Here is a 14,973-nt window from a genome sequence, read left to right as displayed (position 1 = left end):
CTCCCGGGCCCTCTTCAAGCCTCTACCCGCCAGGGTCTGGCTCTATAGCATATCATGGCTGTCCTAGGTCATCTTTGCTTTCTGTAGTCATAGTTTTATCCCTAAATCATAGACAGATCAGCTGAGAAAAAGCTTGGATTGTCTCGGTGGGGTGGATTTGCTTGTCCTTGTGTTTCACCTGGAGGCAGTCTCGGTCCCGTGGGCCTGTCCTGGAAGGGGGCGTGGGGGTGGGGCGCACCGTGAGCGCGTCGGGGGCGGGGCGAGCCTGGGTGGCTGGTCAGGAGCGCGGCTCACGTGAGCGGGTCTGGGGCGGGATGAACATGGCGGCGCGTCGGGGGCCAGGGCTCTCAGGGCTCGCCATTGCAGCTGGGAATGCTCGTTTCGTGGGCTCCTGGGTCCCCGTCGATTGGCATCCAGCGAGCAGAGCGCAGGGCTGTGGGCCACAGGTAAGGGAACTCGGACTGGGTGGAGCAGGGAACCATGTATTCTGCCCTCTTTGTTTGCAGTCTCGGAGCCGACTAAAATGGCGGTCGCAGAAAAGCCTCGCCTTTGGGGCCAAGGGTTTTGCCGCTTTACCCCTTTGCATAAAGCTCAGACCCGCGCGGTTTTCCCAAGCAGCCTAGTGTGTTGCTTCCTACAGGCCTGGAGAGGATAACAGGCAGGAAGGCCAGGGGTCTCCAGACAGAGAAAATAGACTGCAAGTGTCAGACGTTTTTTTCTCTCTCTTAAGAGGCAGGAGGAGACAAAAGAGTGCTGCATTTTTTTTTCTCCATCTTGATACAAATTTAAAAGGAGGTTTCTCTGAAAATTCTGTGTTGCCATGACCACTCCTGGCTCCACCTGAATTTAACTTTTCTCAAAACGTGAACTAAGCAATGCATTTTTCTTATGGAAATGTTTGTCTTAAGGTATGCTAATGTGCTATGTATTTACCCAAGGCTCTGTCTTCAGGTCACTTCCCCCTAAAGGCTCAGAAACGACTTGACAAACCAGTATGTTTTACTCATACCTTGTTCTCTTAATCTATGTGAATGAAACTATATATTTGCTTGGAAATCTGCCTTTCTTCAAGATTCATGTCCATCATTTTATGGCCTGGGATGACTCATCTGCTGCCAATGTTATCTCAATGCTTGCTGTGGGTGAGGGGCCTGGTGCCATTCTCTGAGACATTGTCTTTCTTTCATTAGCAGACTGCTAGTGGTTCTATAACATCTGGCTAAAGACTAGCAGGGGGTACTCTTTCTTCCCCCTTTTAATGTCTATGTCAGCAGCTCTCTCGATCTCTTTTATACTTTAATAAAACTTTTAAACAGAAAACCTCTGAGCCATCAAGCTTCTTCACTTGCCCTGGATTGAATTCTCTGGAGGCCGAGAATGCTGGCATCTTTTGTGGTTTAGCAGCCACCTTTCAGCCTTTTGTAATTCATATTGAATCTTCATTTCAGATTGAAGATGCCTTCCACGGTATTGCCAACTGAAGCCTTTTCATCACTATGGAGTATCTGTCCATGTCTTTAGGGTATTTTTCAGCAATCATGTATCATTTCCAGTGTGCCAGTCTTGTCATCCTCATTCTGTCCATAGCAAAGTCTTTTATTACTGTTGATATGATTGAAAGGGAATTGTTTGTTTAAATTCCCTTTCAGATTGTTATTTGCTGGTGTATACAGATAACACTGTGTCATCATTGATTTGTATCAGTTTGGACAGCTTGATAGTTGTCTTTAGTTTCTTTAATTTCTCATAATTTAAGATGACCCTGGCTCATATATTTACAGTCTCACCCCTAGTCTCAGTCATTTCTTCAAAGAACTGTCCCTTTATTAACATTACATTATTTTTGACTGTGCTGGGTCTTTATTGCTAGTTTGTCTAGTTGTAGTGAGCAGAGGCTACCCTCTAGTTGCTGTGCCATGGCTTCTCATTGCAGTGCCTTCTCTGTTTGCAGAACTTGGGCTCTGGAGCATGCAAACTTCAAGAGTTGTTCAAGGGCTTTGTTGTCCCTGGGCGTGTGGAATCTTCTACACAGGGATTGAACCCGTGTTCCCTGCATCGGTAGGCAGATTCTTTACCACCGGGCCATCGGAGATGTTTCCTGTTCCCTTTTATTAGAGAATGATATTTAAAACATACATGTAGGAGCTCAATATGCTCACCTTTGAACATATTCAGTTAAAGGTAACTTGTGATGTCTCCAACCTGATCCACCACGACATGGACATTGTAACGTTTCCTTTTGTTTATCTGTAACTTTGCCTTCCAATGGTAAGATACCTGGCTTCCACCGCTTGTCATACACAGAATTCAGTGCTTGTCCCACGTGGTTACTGAAAAAAAAAAAAAACTGTCAGATTGTCTTTCAAAGGGGGCTCTGCATGCATTGCACCAGTATCTTGAGTATGTTTTTCTATGATAGTTTACTATCAGTATACCCTCAGTGGCCAGGTGTCTATTTCAGTCACTACCAATTATGAATGGGCTTGTTTGCTCTAGTGTTCTTGGACAATTTGAGTACAGTTTCTTTGTCAGATATGCATTTTTTTAGGAAAACAGTTTTATTGATTGTTGGCTGTGTTGCATCTTTGTGTGTGGGCTTTTCTCTAGTTTTGGTGAGCATGGGCCATAACTAGTGGTTTGCAGGCTTCTCACTGCAGTGTCTCCTCTTGTTGAGGGGCACAGGCTCACGGGCTTCAGTGGCTGCAGCATGTGAACTCGGCATCGTGGCTTCCAGGATCTAGAGCACAGGCTCAGCTGTTGTGGCACACAGACTCCATAGGATGTGGGATCTTCCCATCCTAGGGATCGCACATGCATCTCCAGCACTGGCAGGTGGATTCTTTACTATGGAACCACCAGGGCATATTTTAGATTCTAGTTTTCCACACATGTATCTAGTGAAAGAGGCCAGGATCAAGAGGCATGGCAGCTGGGAATCCTCAGCCCCAGCTCTGGTGTGCTATCCAAAGCTCTGGGGCCTTTGGTGAGCAGCTCAGCTTCCCTGGGACTGTTTCCTCCCATCAGAAATGCCCTGCTTTTGGACTGTAGCCCACCAAGCTCCTCTGTCCCTGGGATTTCTGAGACCAGAGTACTGCAGGTGGCGCCATTTCCTTCTCTGCTGCTGCTGCTGCTGCTGCTGCTGCTGCTGCGTCGCTTCAGTCCTGCCTGACTCTGCGCAACCCCATAGACAGCAGCCTACCAGGCTCCTCTGTCCCTGGGATTCTCCAGGCAAGAACACTGGAGTGGGTTGCCATGTCCTTCTCCAGTGCATGAAAGTGAAAAGTGAAAGTGAAGTCACTCAGTGAAGTCGTGTCCGTCTCTTAGTGACCCCGGGGTTGCAGCCTACCAGGCTTCTCTGTCCATGGGATTCTCCAGGCAATGGTACTGGAGCGGGCTGCCATTGCCATTTCCTTCTCTACAAGATAACGTTTTGAAGATATTTTCTCCTGGATATTGCTTTTGATGAAGGAAGGGGGATCCCTTCCCAGGGCTTGAGAGTGAGTTCTTGTCTGACACTGGGCAATGAGTTGTCTGAGGAGAGGAGTGCTGTCCAAGCGAGAGGCTTTATTGGGAAGGGCTGCCGGGGTGGAGGGCAGGAGGGTGAGGGAAACGGAGAGAACCACTCTGTCACGTGGCTCACAGTCTCAGGTTTTATGGTCATTGGGTTAATTTCTGGTTTGTCTCTTGCCAGGCATTCTGAATTGGGATCTCTCTTGGGGGCACACGCATCACTCAGCTGAGATGGATTCCAGCAATGTGGATCCTGGGAGGTTGGTAGGACCTCTGAACTGGAGCCTCCCATCACCTGACCTCTCCAGAATTCTGGTTGGTGGTAGCTTGTTCGTTCCTTGTTCCTTCCCAGGGCCTCCTGTTGTAAGATGACTCCTGCAAGTGTTTTCTTTTCTCTGTTGCCTGGCCAGGGTGGGTGGTCCGTGGTTCATTTAACAGTTTGTTTTTGGTTCTCTTGAGTAAGGTCCTCCACGGGGTAAATGTATGAAATGATAAAAGGCAATGTTTTAACTAATTTATATTCATAATTTGGTAAGTTGGCTTTTTTTGTGTATGTTAGACCTGATTACCAGACCAAAGGTCGTGTAGAACTTTAGTAGTTTTCTAAAATTCTATAGTTTTTAAAATGGAGTTACCTTGTTGCAAAGTTTGTGTTTATGTTCAGATTTTTTTAAACAGTTATTTCTTTTTAGTTGATTGATCATTGCTTTACAATATTGGTTTGATTTGTCATACATCCACATTAGGTGTACCTATGTCCTCTTGCTCTTGAATCTCCCTCCCACCTCGCACGCATTCCCACCTCTCCAGGTTACTACTGAGCCCCAGTTTGAGTTCCCTGAATCATACAGCAAATTCCCATTGGTTGTCTATTTACAAATGTTGGTGTACCTGCATCCATGCTGCTCTCTCCATTCATCTCACCCTCTCCCTCTTGTTCCCCACCCTCGTCTGTAAGTCTGTTCTCCATGTCTGCACCTCCATTGCTGCTCTGTGAACAGACTTGTCAGTACCATCCTTCTAGATTCCATGTTTTTCTCTCTTTGACTGACTTCCCTCCCCTTTATTAGAACAAACTCAAATGTGTTCCTTTTTATGGCTGCATTCCATACAGGCTCTGATTGTTCCTTAGCCATGTTTTGCGGAGGGTCATGGAGCTATTCTGCTCCATTTCAGTTTGGGCTTCCAGCCTGAGTGCTCGCAGCAGAGCTGCTTCTGGGTGAGCCCTCTGAGGTCTGTGAGCGCCGGGCTGCCCGCTCTTCTCTTGTGGCCCGCAGGGGGCGCCAAAGGCCCCTCTGACCCGCGGGCGCAGGACGCTTTGCCTTTAGACTCTGCTCCGTGAGCAGCTGGCAGGAGCTTTGTCTCCTCAGGACCATCAGGGCTCAGGCTTCTGGATAACAGAGCTGCATCCAGGCTGAGAGGAGCAGGGTTGCCTCAGTGCCCACCAGCAGGGAGGCGCTGCAAGAGCGAAAAATGAGGACGGAGTAGACGTTTCCTGTGTCCAGCTGAGGGCTGACTGGAGGTCCATCTCAGAGGACTCAGGGGGAAAGAGCTCCGTGTGCAAAGCGGTGGGTTTTCAGTTAGATTTGTGTTAGATGATCTAGAGGATGACCAGTTCTTCCATGGAGGTGGCCGTTTCCCTGTCACTGTTTCTTGAGAAGACTGTCCTTTCCTCTTCGCTCGTTCCTGGTTTGATTTTCAGGAACTGACCATGTACAGGTGGGTTCGTTTCTGGGCTCTCTATTCTCTCCTGGAGTCCATGTGTCTGTGTTCCTGCCAGTTCCTCACTGTGGTGGTCACTACAGCTCCGTGATGTAGTTTGAAGAGGGATAGGAAGATGCCTCCAGCTGTGTTCCTCTTTCTCAGAGTCTTTTTGGCCGTTTAAGGTCCTGTTCAACAGTAGCAGCCTAATATTAGGAATATTTCTATTTCTGTGAAAAATGCCATTGAATATTATTTTGTGATTGCAGTCCGTGTATTTGTTGATGACTTTGGTTGGAATGGACCTTTTAATTCCTCATTGTTCCAGTGCATGAGCGTGGAATAATTTTCTGTGTGTTTGTATTTCCTTCGGTTTCTTTATCAGTGCTTTCTAGTTTTCTGACTACTGGTTTTTTATGTTCTTGATTAAGTTTGTTGCTAGATGTTTTATTTAAGTGGGATTTTCTTAATATTTTTTTCTGATTGTTATTAGTGTATAGAAATGCAAGTGATTTTTGGACTGTAAAGGGTAGTATTTTATGATTGTAAATTAATCCAAAATGATTCAGCTTTACTGAATGTAGTCTAACAACTTTTTGTGAAGTGATGTGGAACATTTTATCTGTAAGATCTGTTTCTCCTGCAGTAGGTCATCCAGAGGACCCAAGACATGGTGGTTACTAATAGACTTCCCACACTACTTCTTCATTCCACGTGGACTCCTTCACGGGCAGTGAGCATCGCAGCTTCCCTTGAACTTCATCTGGGTAAGTCTTGGCCTGTATCAGAAAGTTTCCTGCCTGTCTGCTCTAAATTTCTTTTGTGGTATTGACATGGTTGTTTTGAAACCTAGTATACTTTCCAGTCATTTAAAATGTACTAGCAATGGGAACAAGTGCTAGCATTTGCCACATCATCTAAAATACTCTATGTGTTTTATCCAAAATGGGTACCTTCTGCAGAACCAGCACATAATCTCAAAAATCAGGAAATCATATGGTACCTACATTATAATGTAATCCACTGCCCCACTTCCACTTTTAGCAATTGTTCAAGTGTATGAATATATCTTTTGTTTCCATCTTCATCCTTTTTTCTTTATTTAGAGTGTTACTGAGATTTTCAGTTATTTGGACAAACTTGATGGATTGAAAGCAGACATGGTGAATAAGGGTTCTGGGTGGCCTTTTCTATGTGGATTTCTTTTTCACTGAAGATGGTTTTAATATTTATTCATGTTGTAACATGTATGAATCCTGCATTCTTTCTCCCCCCCCATAGTAATTAAAAATAAATAATATGCCATTTACCATTTAGATATTTGTAAGCATACAGTGTTGTAGCAGACAACCTTTTCTTGTTTTGCAAACCAGTTTAATAATGTGCACCTTGTGCGTGCTTTGGAGAAACTCAGGAAACTGAGTCAGTGACTGAAATGGCCCAAGATATCACCTTAGATTCCATCTTCATCTGAAAACAAAACAGGCACTTTCTGGTGGTCCAGTGGCTGAGACTGGACACTCCCAAAGAAGGAGGCCCAGGTTCATTCCCTGATCCAAGAGCTAGATCTCCCATGCCACAAAGGAGAATTTGCATGTTGTAGCTAAATATCTGGCTTACCTCAATGAAGGTTGACCTGGCGCAGCCAAATTAAAAAAGAAACAAATATTTTAAAAATACAACCAAAGGAAAGGAAGGGTATGGTTGTTGTGCAGATTTACGGCTTAGCTTTCCCTATCGATAGAAAAGAAAAAAGAGTTTCAAAAGACTGTGTCTCATCCTTCTATCTGGCATATAGAGAGGATTCCTTTGAAATGAGATTTCTCTGGTAAATGTGACTCACAGAAGAGCTGTCTTGAACTTGGGTTTCAGAGATGATCATGTGTCTAAAAAAAAAAGTTAATTGGGTCCAACTGATTCTCATGCTGAGGTGGTATATTTTGTGGTAGCATTTGCTCCCCTTCACTTTGGATGTATCCCCATTTGTTTACACTGTCATCTACTGAAGACATCCTGATATTTGAAAGTTTTTAGTTATTACAAGTAGAGCTGTTGTATATAATCATGTGATACTTTTTGTCTGGACGTTTTCAAAGCTGTTTAGTAAGTGCTAGCCATATAGTATTCAGGTCACAGGTGAGCTTTGTTTAGCTGTGGAAAAATCCAGCTATGTTTCTCTGTGGCATGTGGGATCTTCTGGGGTAAGGGATCAAACTAGAGTGTCTTGCATTGTCAGGCAGATTCTTTACCACTGAGCCACCGGAGAAGTTGTGCCCTACCCCCGTTTTTTTTTTTTTTTGAGTTTACTGGATCTAATAGGTGTGCAGTGCTACCTCACTGTTATTTTAGTTTGTAATTTCCTAATGATATGTGATTTTGAGTCTTTTTGATAGGCTTATTTACTATCTTTATATTTTAGTAGGCCAGGTGTTTAGGTGTATACATTTTTTATGAGATTGTTCTAGATTTTTTGGTATATTTGGAGTACAATCCTTTATCAGATATGTATTTTATAAATATATTTTCCTGTGGCTTGTGTTTAAGTTTTGTGAATAAGGTTTTTCACAGTTTAAATTTCTAATTCTTTAAAGTTAATGTTATATATGTTTTATATCCTTTTTTGGATAGACTTTAGTGTGTTGTTGTTGTTGTTGTTAAATTTTATAAGCAGAAGTGAGGTACTGTAGATACAGTTTTAAGCTAAGCTGAGGTACCATAGATACAGTTTTGCCTTTTGTCTGTTAAGAAGTTTGAGTGAGTTTGGTGTACACTGTATATAACATTATGTCTACATTCATTTGACTGGATATAGCTTCCAATTATTTGTCTAATTGGTTTTGGAGATATCACGGGAAGTCAGTTTTTCCAAGGGAAACTGAGGTCCATGAAACATGAACTCTTTTCGATCGGTCGGAATCACTCTCTGCTATTTCTGACAGATTTGACTTGTTTGGATATCTCATATGAGTGGAATCACAGAACGTTTGTCTTTTCTTGGTCTGGTTTATTTCACATGATCTAATGACCATAAGGTTTGTCCACATTGTCGCATTGTCAGAATTACTGACTTTGAAGGGCCGAATCAGATTCCATTGTGTGTATACCACAGTTTGTTTATGGAATTGGCTGCCATGGACACTTAGATCACTTCTGTTTGTTTGCCAGTGTGAATCATGCTGTTGTGAGTATGACGGAAGAAGTATCCATTTTTTCAGCCCCCTTTCCCAATCCTTTTGGGTACATAGCTTGAATTGGAATCGAACTATGTATTTGTTCCATGTGTTTGTTTTGGAGTCATTTCTGTAATGTCTTGCAGAGTGGCAGCACCATTTAATGTACTTTTTTGTATGGTGGAATACCGTTCAAGCTTCTGAATATACCTTGTGTTGCATATTCAGTCTCCCACCAACGGACACTTGAATGAGTTCTACCTTTGAGCTATTGTGAATGTCACTATGAATATTTGTGTACCAGTTTTTGTTTGAATTATTAACAAGTACATTACTATATATAAAAGAAGCCACAAGGACCTACTGTACAGTTTAGGAAACTATTAAATATCTTATGATAATGTATAATGGAAGAGAATCTCAAAAGGAATATATGAAAAGCACATAGTAACCATGATATTTATTGTGCCAACACTATGAGTTATCATAGCACTACTCAACGTGTATTTATACATGTCAGTAAAATATTCACATCTGTAAGGATATTATAAAAAATTATATAAAAAATCAAGAATTCAAACAGAGATTAAATAAACTTCCTGTCATTGCTCATCATCATTTATACATTCATACTACCTGTAACACTCATTGTATAAGTGCTGGACTAGCAATTGATGTTCTCGTAAACCAAGAGATTGTGAAGGTGTAAGGAAATATAGCTTATTGAATTCCTTAATGAAGGATTATAGAACTCTATGTCCATGAAGTGAATGAAATTCCATTTTATTGAACCACATTCTTACTAGAGTGATGAGCTTCCACCCCACCCAACGTTAGTTCACAATGAAATCCTGCAGTCCTCTGGCCTCAATGTCTGCTTCCTGCTACCAAGAAAGAAAAGATGAGGAAGTCCTGACAAAACCGATGCTATTTTTCTTCTTCTGATTTGTATTTTATCGCAGGGCTTGGCAAAAAGAGGGCCCAACCTGTTTTTAGAGTTCCATCCCAAGGGTTCCTCTGGCATGTTCCCTATGTTGACAAAGTGCTGATTATTTTCAACAAAGGACAATGATCTGCACTTCACTATCTGTTGCTTGAGCTGGAATAGCGGGCATCCCTTGAAGTGCATTCCTTCATGCTGAAGTAGGCATCCCTGAAGCAATAGTATAAGAGGAACACATTTATCATGTAGACATCGCAGCCCATGCATTTGTAATAATTTTTCAGTTATACCCATCATCATCGGAGGAACTGACTTGTCCCAGTAACAACGAGAGTACCCAGTATAACAGTTCCTTGACTTATGAGTACTTCCTATGAGTACCCTTATGAGTACTTCTTCCAATGTTGTTTCTCCTACTTTGGTCATGAACAGTAGAAGCTGATGGCAGTGGTCCTTGAAATGTATGTCGATTCCTAGGTGGCACAGTTGATAAATAAAAAATCTGCCTACCAGTGCAGGAGGGGGAAGTGATGTGGGTTTGATCCCTGGTTCAGGAAGATAACAATTCATACACATGTTTTATGTGAACCAGTTTGATACTCATGAGTTTTTTCTTCTGTATACAGAAAAACAAATGCTGTTCAAGGACACTGAAAGAACCCTGATGTTGAAAATCAGATCTGTATTGTGAGCAATGCTTAGATATCCATGAGTCGAAGCATAGTATTATGCCTATCATCCTTGTATTTCTCTCAGTGAAATATGTTGAGGAAAACTCTTCATTCGTGGTCTAGATTCACGAAGAAGCTAAATAGCATTCATCCTTTACGTTGACAACTGTGAATTTAAATCTCCTGTGAATCCTATGTGACAACCACACATACCAACATGAGTTATCAGTATTATATCAATATTTTTAGTCCTATTGTATGTCAACTAAAAAAATCAGTATATAATTGTACATGAAGTCAAGACATAAAATCAGTGCAAATACAAAATGTTCCATCCTTTGAGAAAGGGAGAAAAACATCTCTGTGCTTAGCCTATTGCATTTTTATGTATTAGACCCTTAAGTAGTTTATTCACCACACCCTGTGAATGATTCACAAATCTTCAGAGAAGAAAGGATCATTTCTCTTGAACAATGAGTAGTTCAACTATTCTCAAAGCAAAGCCATAAGTGAGTCTTATTTTGGGTGAGACCATGAAAACTCAGTGTTTTCATTATGCTTGTGCTTATGATGGGAGGAGGTCTGAGAAAGCACTTCTGAAGGTTTATTCATACCAGTCGTTCTCATATGTATCGAGTCTTTAAAGGTCGAATCACCAAGGTGTTGCTTCTACACTTGTACTAGGCTGAGCAGAAACATTCCCTTTCTCCGTAAGTGCAGTAGACGTGTTCCCAACCTGTCTGTCTTCTGTCCTCTGGAGTATGCATTGCTTGAGCTCATCACAGCCTAGTAGATGGAAATCATCAGGATATTCTGGAATCCCTTTTTATTTCAGTCTGTTCAGGAGGTTACCACTGCTGCAAACCTCTGGATTTTACCAAGCGCTTTTAACAACCTCAGATGAAGGATATAAGTCAACACTGGTGACAGCCACGGGCTTCCATGGCCTATCCATGATTGTTGGCTTTGCTTTCATAATCATCCTGTTTCTTATACCAGCTAAACTGTCAGTGTATTTTTTAATTACCATTTTATCTTTGATGGTTTTTAGAGCTATTATGGATTTTCCTATATATCTTCACTTATCGGTGAGGGTCTTATGTTAGTAGTAGTTATGACAACTGACTTTCTGTCTGTTAGCTGTGGCAGAATAAAAAAAGAATGACCCACTGTATATTATTAATATTATGTATCAATATATTGTTAGTTTTATTGTTTGCAGTCATCCAATTCCAAGTTTCTGAAATAAACTTTCAGAAAAATCACATCCTTTTGAATGCCCATTTGACTGAATAGGAGCACGGAAATGTTCTTCCATAAAATTGTTTACAGTTTCCATTCCGTTTCTCCTGTTTGATGTAGATATTGGCCTTTGGTTCTATCAGTAGCTTTGCAAGTAAAAAAAAAAAAATTAATTAGAGCTCGTATGGTAATTTTACTGTTAGCAATAAGTTTAGCATAAAATGAACACAGAAGAGGTTACAGTAGACCAAATATGAAAGTCAGTTTAAAAGAAAACATAGTGTTGAATGTTTACAGTAGGAATATAGTTATGAAGTTCCTTTATTATTATTCTATCCTTTCCTTTTGTTTTGCAGGGGTGTTAATGTACAGATTCCAGTACTATGGCTAGAGCGAATAATAGTATCATTATTCTTGAGAGCAACTCTACTAAGTCTTCACGCTCATGTCACTCAAGGTTTTTTAATACCTATTATGTTAGTCGTGTTTGTAGTTTGTGAAGTCACATAAGTTGCATTCATTCAAGCAATAGTATCAAACAGCTATGGCATCAATTATAGATGTGAATCGATATCGAATGTGAATCCATTTCACTGTGACAAGTTATTATTGTAGATATTCTATTCATGCCAGTAACAAAGCTGTGCAGAAATAATACAATGTTTATTAAGAAAATAAGATTTACTAATTTGTTTTATTATTCTATTTCTTTTAAACAGATTTAATGACAACAGGCTCAACTTTTCATTCACTTGTATGACTATGAGCAGTTTGACCAAGTTGAAGAAGATGACTCGTTTGTAGTCTTCCTCATCAGCTCATTCCATCTACTGGCTTTAAAATCATTTAGTACAGAGCTCACCGTCTAGGTGTTCATCCAGTGTTTTGTTTGCTTATCATGCAGGATCATTTTAAAAGGAAAAGTATGTGTGTATGAGTTAGAGCTCTGATCCCAGGAGTCCATGTAGAAGCTTCCCCTGAGAAATGTATCGTTTTTGCACCAATGCTACTGAAATGTGTGAATGTGGTATACCACGTGTCCCAATAAGTGTAAACAGCGTCATAGGCTACTTATTTGAAATGACCAGTACTCATGACATTCCATTCAACTGAGGACTAAATATAGCCAACGTAGGCTGTGTTTGCCAAATAGACTTTGAAGTATTCTTCACACAGTCCTTCATCGATGCCAGTTTTCAGATCGAAGAAACCCTTGCTCCATGAAGTTTGTGAACACATATACTCATGTTTTGTTTGAGATTTTAAAGTCATTCTTCAGTTTTGTTGGAGGAATGGTTCTGTATATGCCCCGTGGATCCCCAAATCCACTGATGTTCATGTGTCTTGGGGCTTCCCAGGTGGTTCTAGTGGTAAAGAACATGCAGAACATACCCATGCAGGAGACATGGGAGGTATGGATTCCATCCCTGGGGCAGGAAGATCTCCTGAGGGAGAGCATGGCAACCCCCTCCAGTATCTTTGCCTAGAGAATCTCATGGAGAGAGGAGCCTGGTGGGGCCTAGTCCATATGATCCCAAGGAGTTGGACACAATGTAAGTGACTTCGCACAGCACATGATTCGTTGTCATAGCTAATATAATGGAGATGACATAAAAAGAAGCACCAGCGGGCGAAAGTCAATATCCATCACTTTTAAACTTTGGAATGTATTGTGATATTTTACATCCATATTTGTATGACTTGATAGTTGGAGAATCGATGCATGTGAAGGCCTGGTTGTGTTATATGTATGTTGAGGGAAGATATATTTTTATGTGGTTTGACATATAGGTCCCATTTCATTCGTAGACATATGCATACTCATCACTTATCATCATTTTTTTTTTGAAAAGACCATTGTTTGGAAAGGTTGTTGTCTAACCATGAAAGATGCTTGAATTCTTGGGCTCCTTAGAGGAAGAATTCAACCCGGGGCCAGTGATGAGGCTTGATCAGTCAGAGCTTTTGTGTCCCAACGTTTTATTAAAGTATAAAAGAGAGAAAGCTTCTGACATAGACATCAGAAGGGGGCAGAAAGAGTGCCCCCCTACTCATCTTTGGCTGGATGTTATCTAGCTACTAGCAGTCTACTCATTAGAGAAAGGAATGGCAGCAGACCCCTCACCCACAAGATATATGGAGATGACCGTGGCACCAGGTGAGTCATCCTGGGCCATAAAATGATTGATATGAGCAAATGGATAGCTTCATTCACATAGATCAGGAGAGCCATGTATGACTAAAGCATATTGGTTTGTCAAGTCAGTTCTGAGCCTTTAGGCAGAACCTACTTGAAGATAGAGTCTAGGGTAAATACATAGTACATTCACATAGCTTAAGGCAAACCTTTCCATGAGAAAAATGCCTTGGTCAGCTCAAAGTATGAGAAAAGTGAAGTTCAGGCGGAACCAGGTGTCATTATAGCAACACAGAATTGTAAGAGAAAATCTCTTTTTAAATTTGTATCAAGAAGGGGAAAAAAGATAACAGCTTGTTTCCTCCTGCCTCGGAAGTGACAGATAACAACTGTCTGACACTTGCACCCCATTTCCTCCCTTTGGAGACCCCTGGCCTTCCTGGCTGTTACCCTCTCAGTTTCATTCATTGAGCGTTTTCTGCCTTGTGAAACATTGGGCATAGAAGTATGTGTTTATTTAGGGGTATTTCATCCAATTTCATTTAAATGCATATGTGAATTAGAAAGTTTGACATGCTGTTGCTTTGTATACCGATTGGGAAATGTGAGCCTCCAAGCTTAATTTAGTTTTTCATGTTCATTTTTCTTTTTAGGGGTACAAAGAAAAATAATATGACTGTTAAGATCAGCTTTCGTATTTTTTGCCAAATATGAATTGGGATCACATCGATCAGAGATGAGTCTGTGCATGAAAGCCCTAATAACTAATGCTAATTGACTTCACTACCATGGGATGTTTTCATATCTATTGAGGATTTACTTCATGTATTTCGATTTTAACTTTCTGTCTTACAGCCTTGTTTGTAGATCAAAGCTATTTGAAATTGTCATCTGGTTTCAAATGGCTTGTGAGGTTATTCATGAGTGGTTTATAAAACCGAATGGATTGTACGTAGCCATACTTTGTTGTCATTCTATGAATTTGAAGAATGTCTGAAGAATGTCTGCAGTTATGCCTTAAAGATTCATACAATTGATGTCCAATATGTATCTCAATAGACTTGCTTTCAATTTGTAGTTTCCTATGCGTATGTCTTTCTTTATGGATTTGGGTAGAACTTGTATTGGAACACTGAAAAATCTGTGATATCAACCTTGCTGACCTTTCTGGTGGTCATCATTAAGATTTTCACGCTCTATGGATCCTAGTGGAAACAGGTGCTGTTCATCCTACTTTTGTGAAGATTGAACTCATCGTAGAAAGTGGAATTTGTTGAAATATTTATGGTATAAATAAATCTTGTCTATATAATTACCCAGAGTCCTGGTGCGTATTTGATTGCTAAGTTATAAAATGTATGAGATAGATGTGATCCATCAATGGAGACTGGATAAGTGGTGGAGAGGTATTTTGGTGATGCAAGAGATTTAAATGATGTGATCATAGTATTTATATCCCTTTTATGTGGATAATTGGTCTTGGATCCATGTTTGAAACCTTACAACCTCGTCTTTTGTTATGCATGGGAAGTGTCAAAAATGAAGAAGATGCGGGTAGGTACTTCAAGGGTAAGTATAGGGCTGAGGGCGTGACTATGA

At 41.0% G+C, this 14,973-nt stretch overlaps 1 long non-coding RNA gene across 1 annotated transcript; it reads left to right on the top strand.

The window, feature by feature from the left end:
* The first annotated feature begins 256 nt into the window (after window positions 1–256).
* Window positions 257–14,686, top strand: LOC138432729 (uncharacterized). The gene is made up of 4 exons (XR_011253962.1): window positions 257–446; window positions 3,692–3,825; window positions 5,858–5,978; window positions 11,957–14,686. It is a non-coding gene; the product is annotated as an uncharacterized lncRNA (long non-coding RNA).
* The last annotated feature ends 287 nt before the right edge of the window (window positions 14,687–14,973 follow it).

Source organism: Ovis canadensis, chromosome 2 (assembly GCF_042477335.2).
Source record: "Ovis canadensis isolate MfBH-ARS-UI-01 breed Bighorn chromosome 2, ARS-UI_OviCan_v2, whole genome shotgun sequence".
Taxonomy (NCBI): Eukaryota; Metazoa; Chordata; class Mammalia; order Artiodactyla; family Bovidae; genus Ovis; species Ovis canadensis.
Note: the sequence above shows the minus strand (reverse complement) of the source record. Positions and strands in the feature narration are given on the sequence as shown.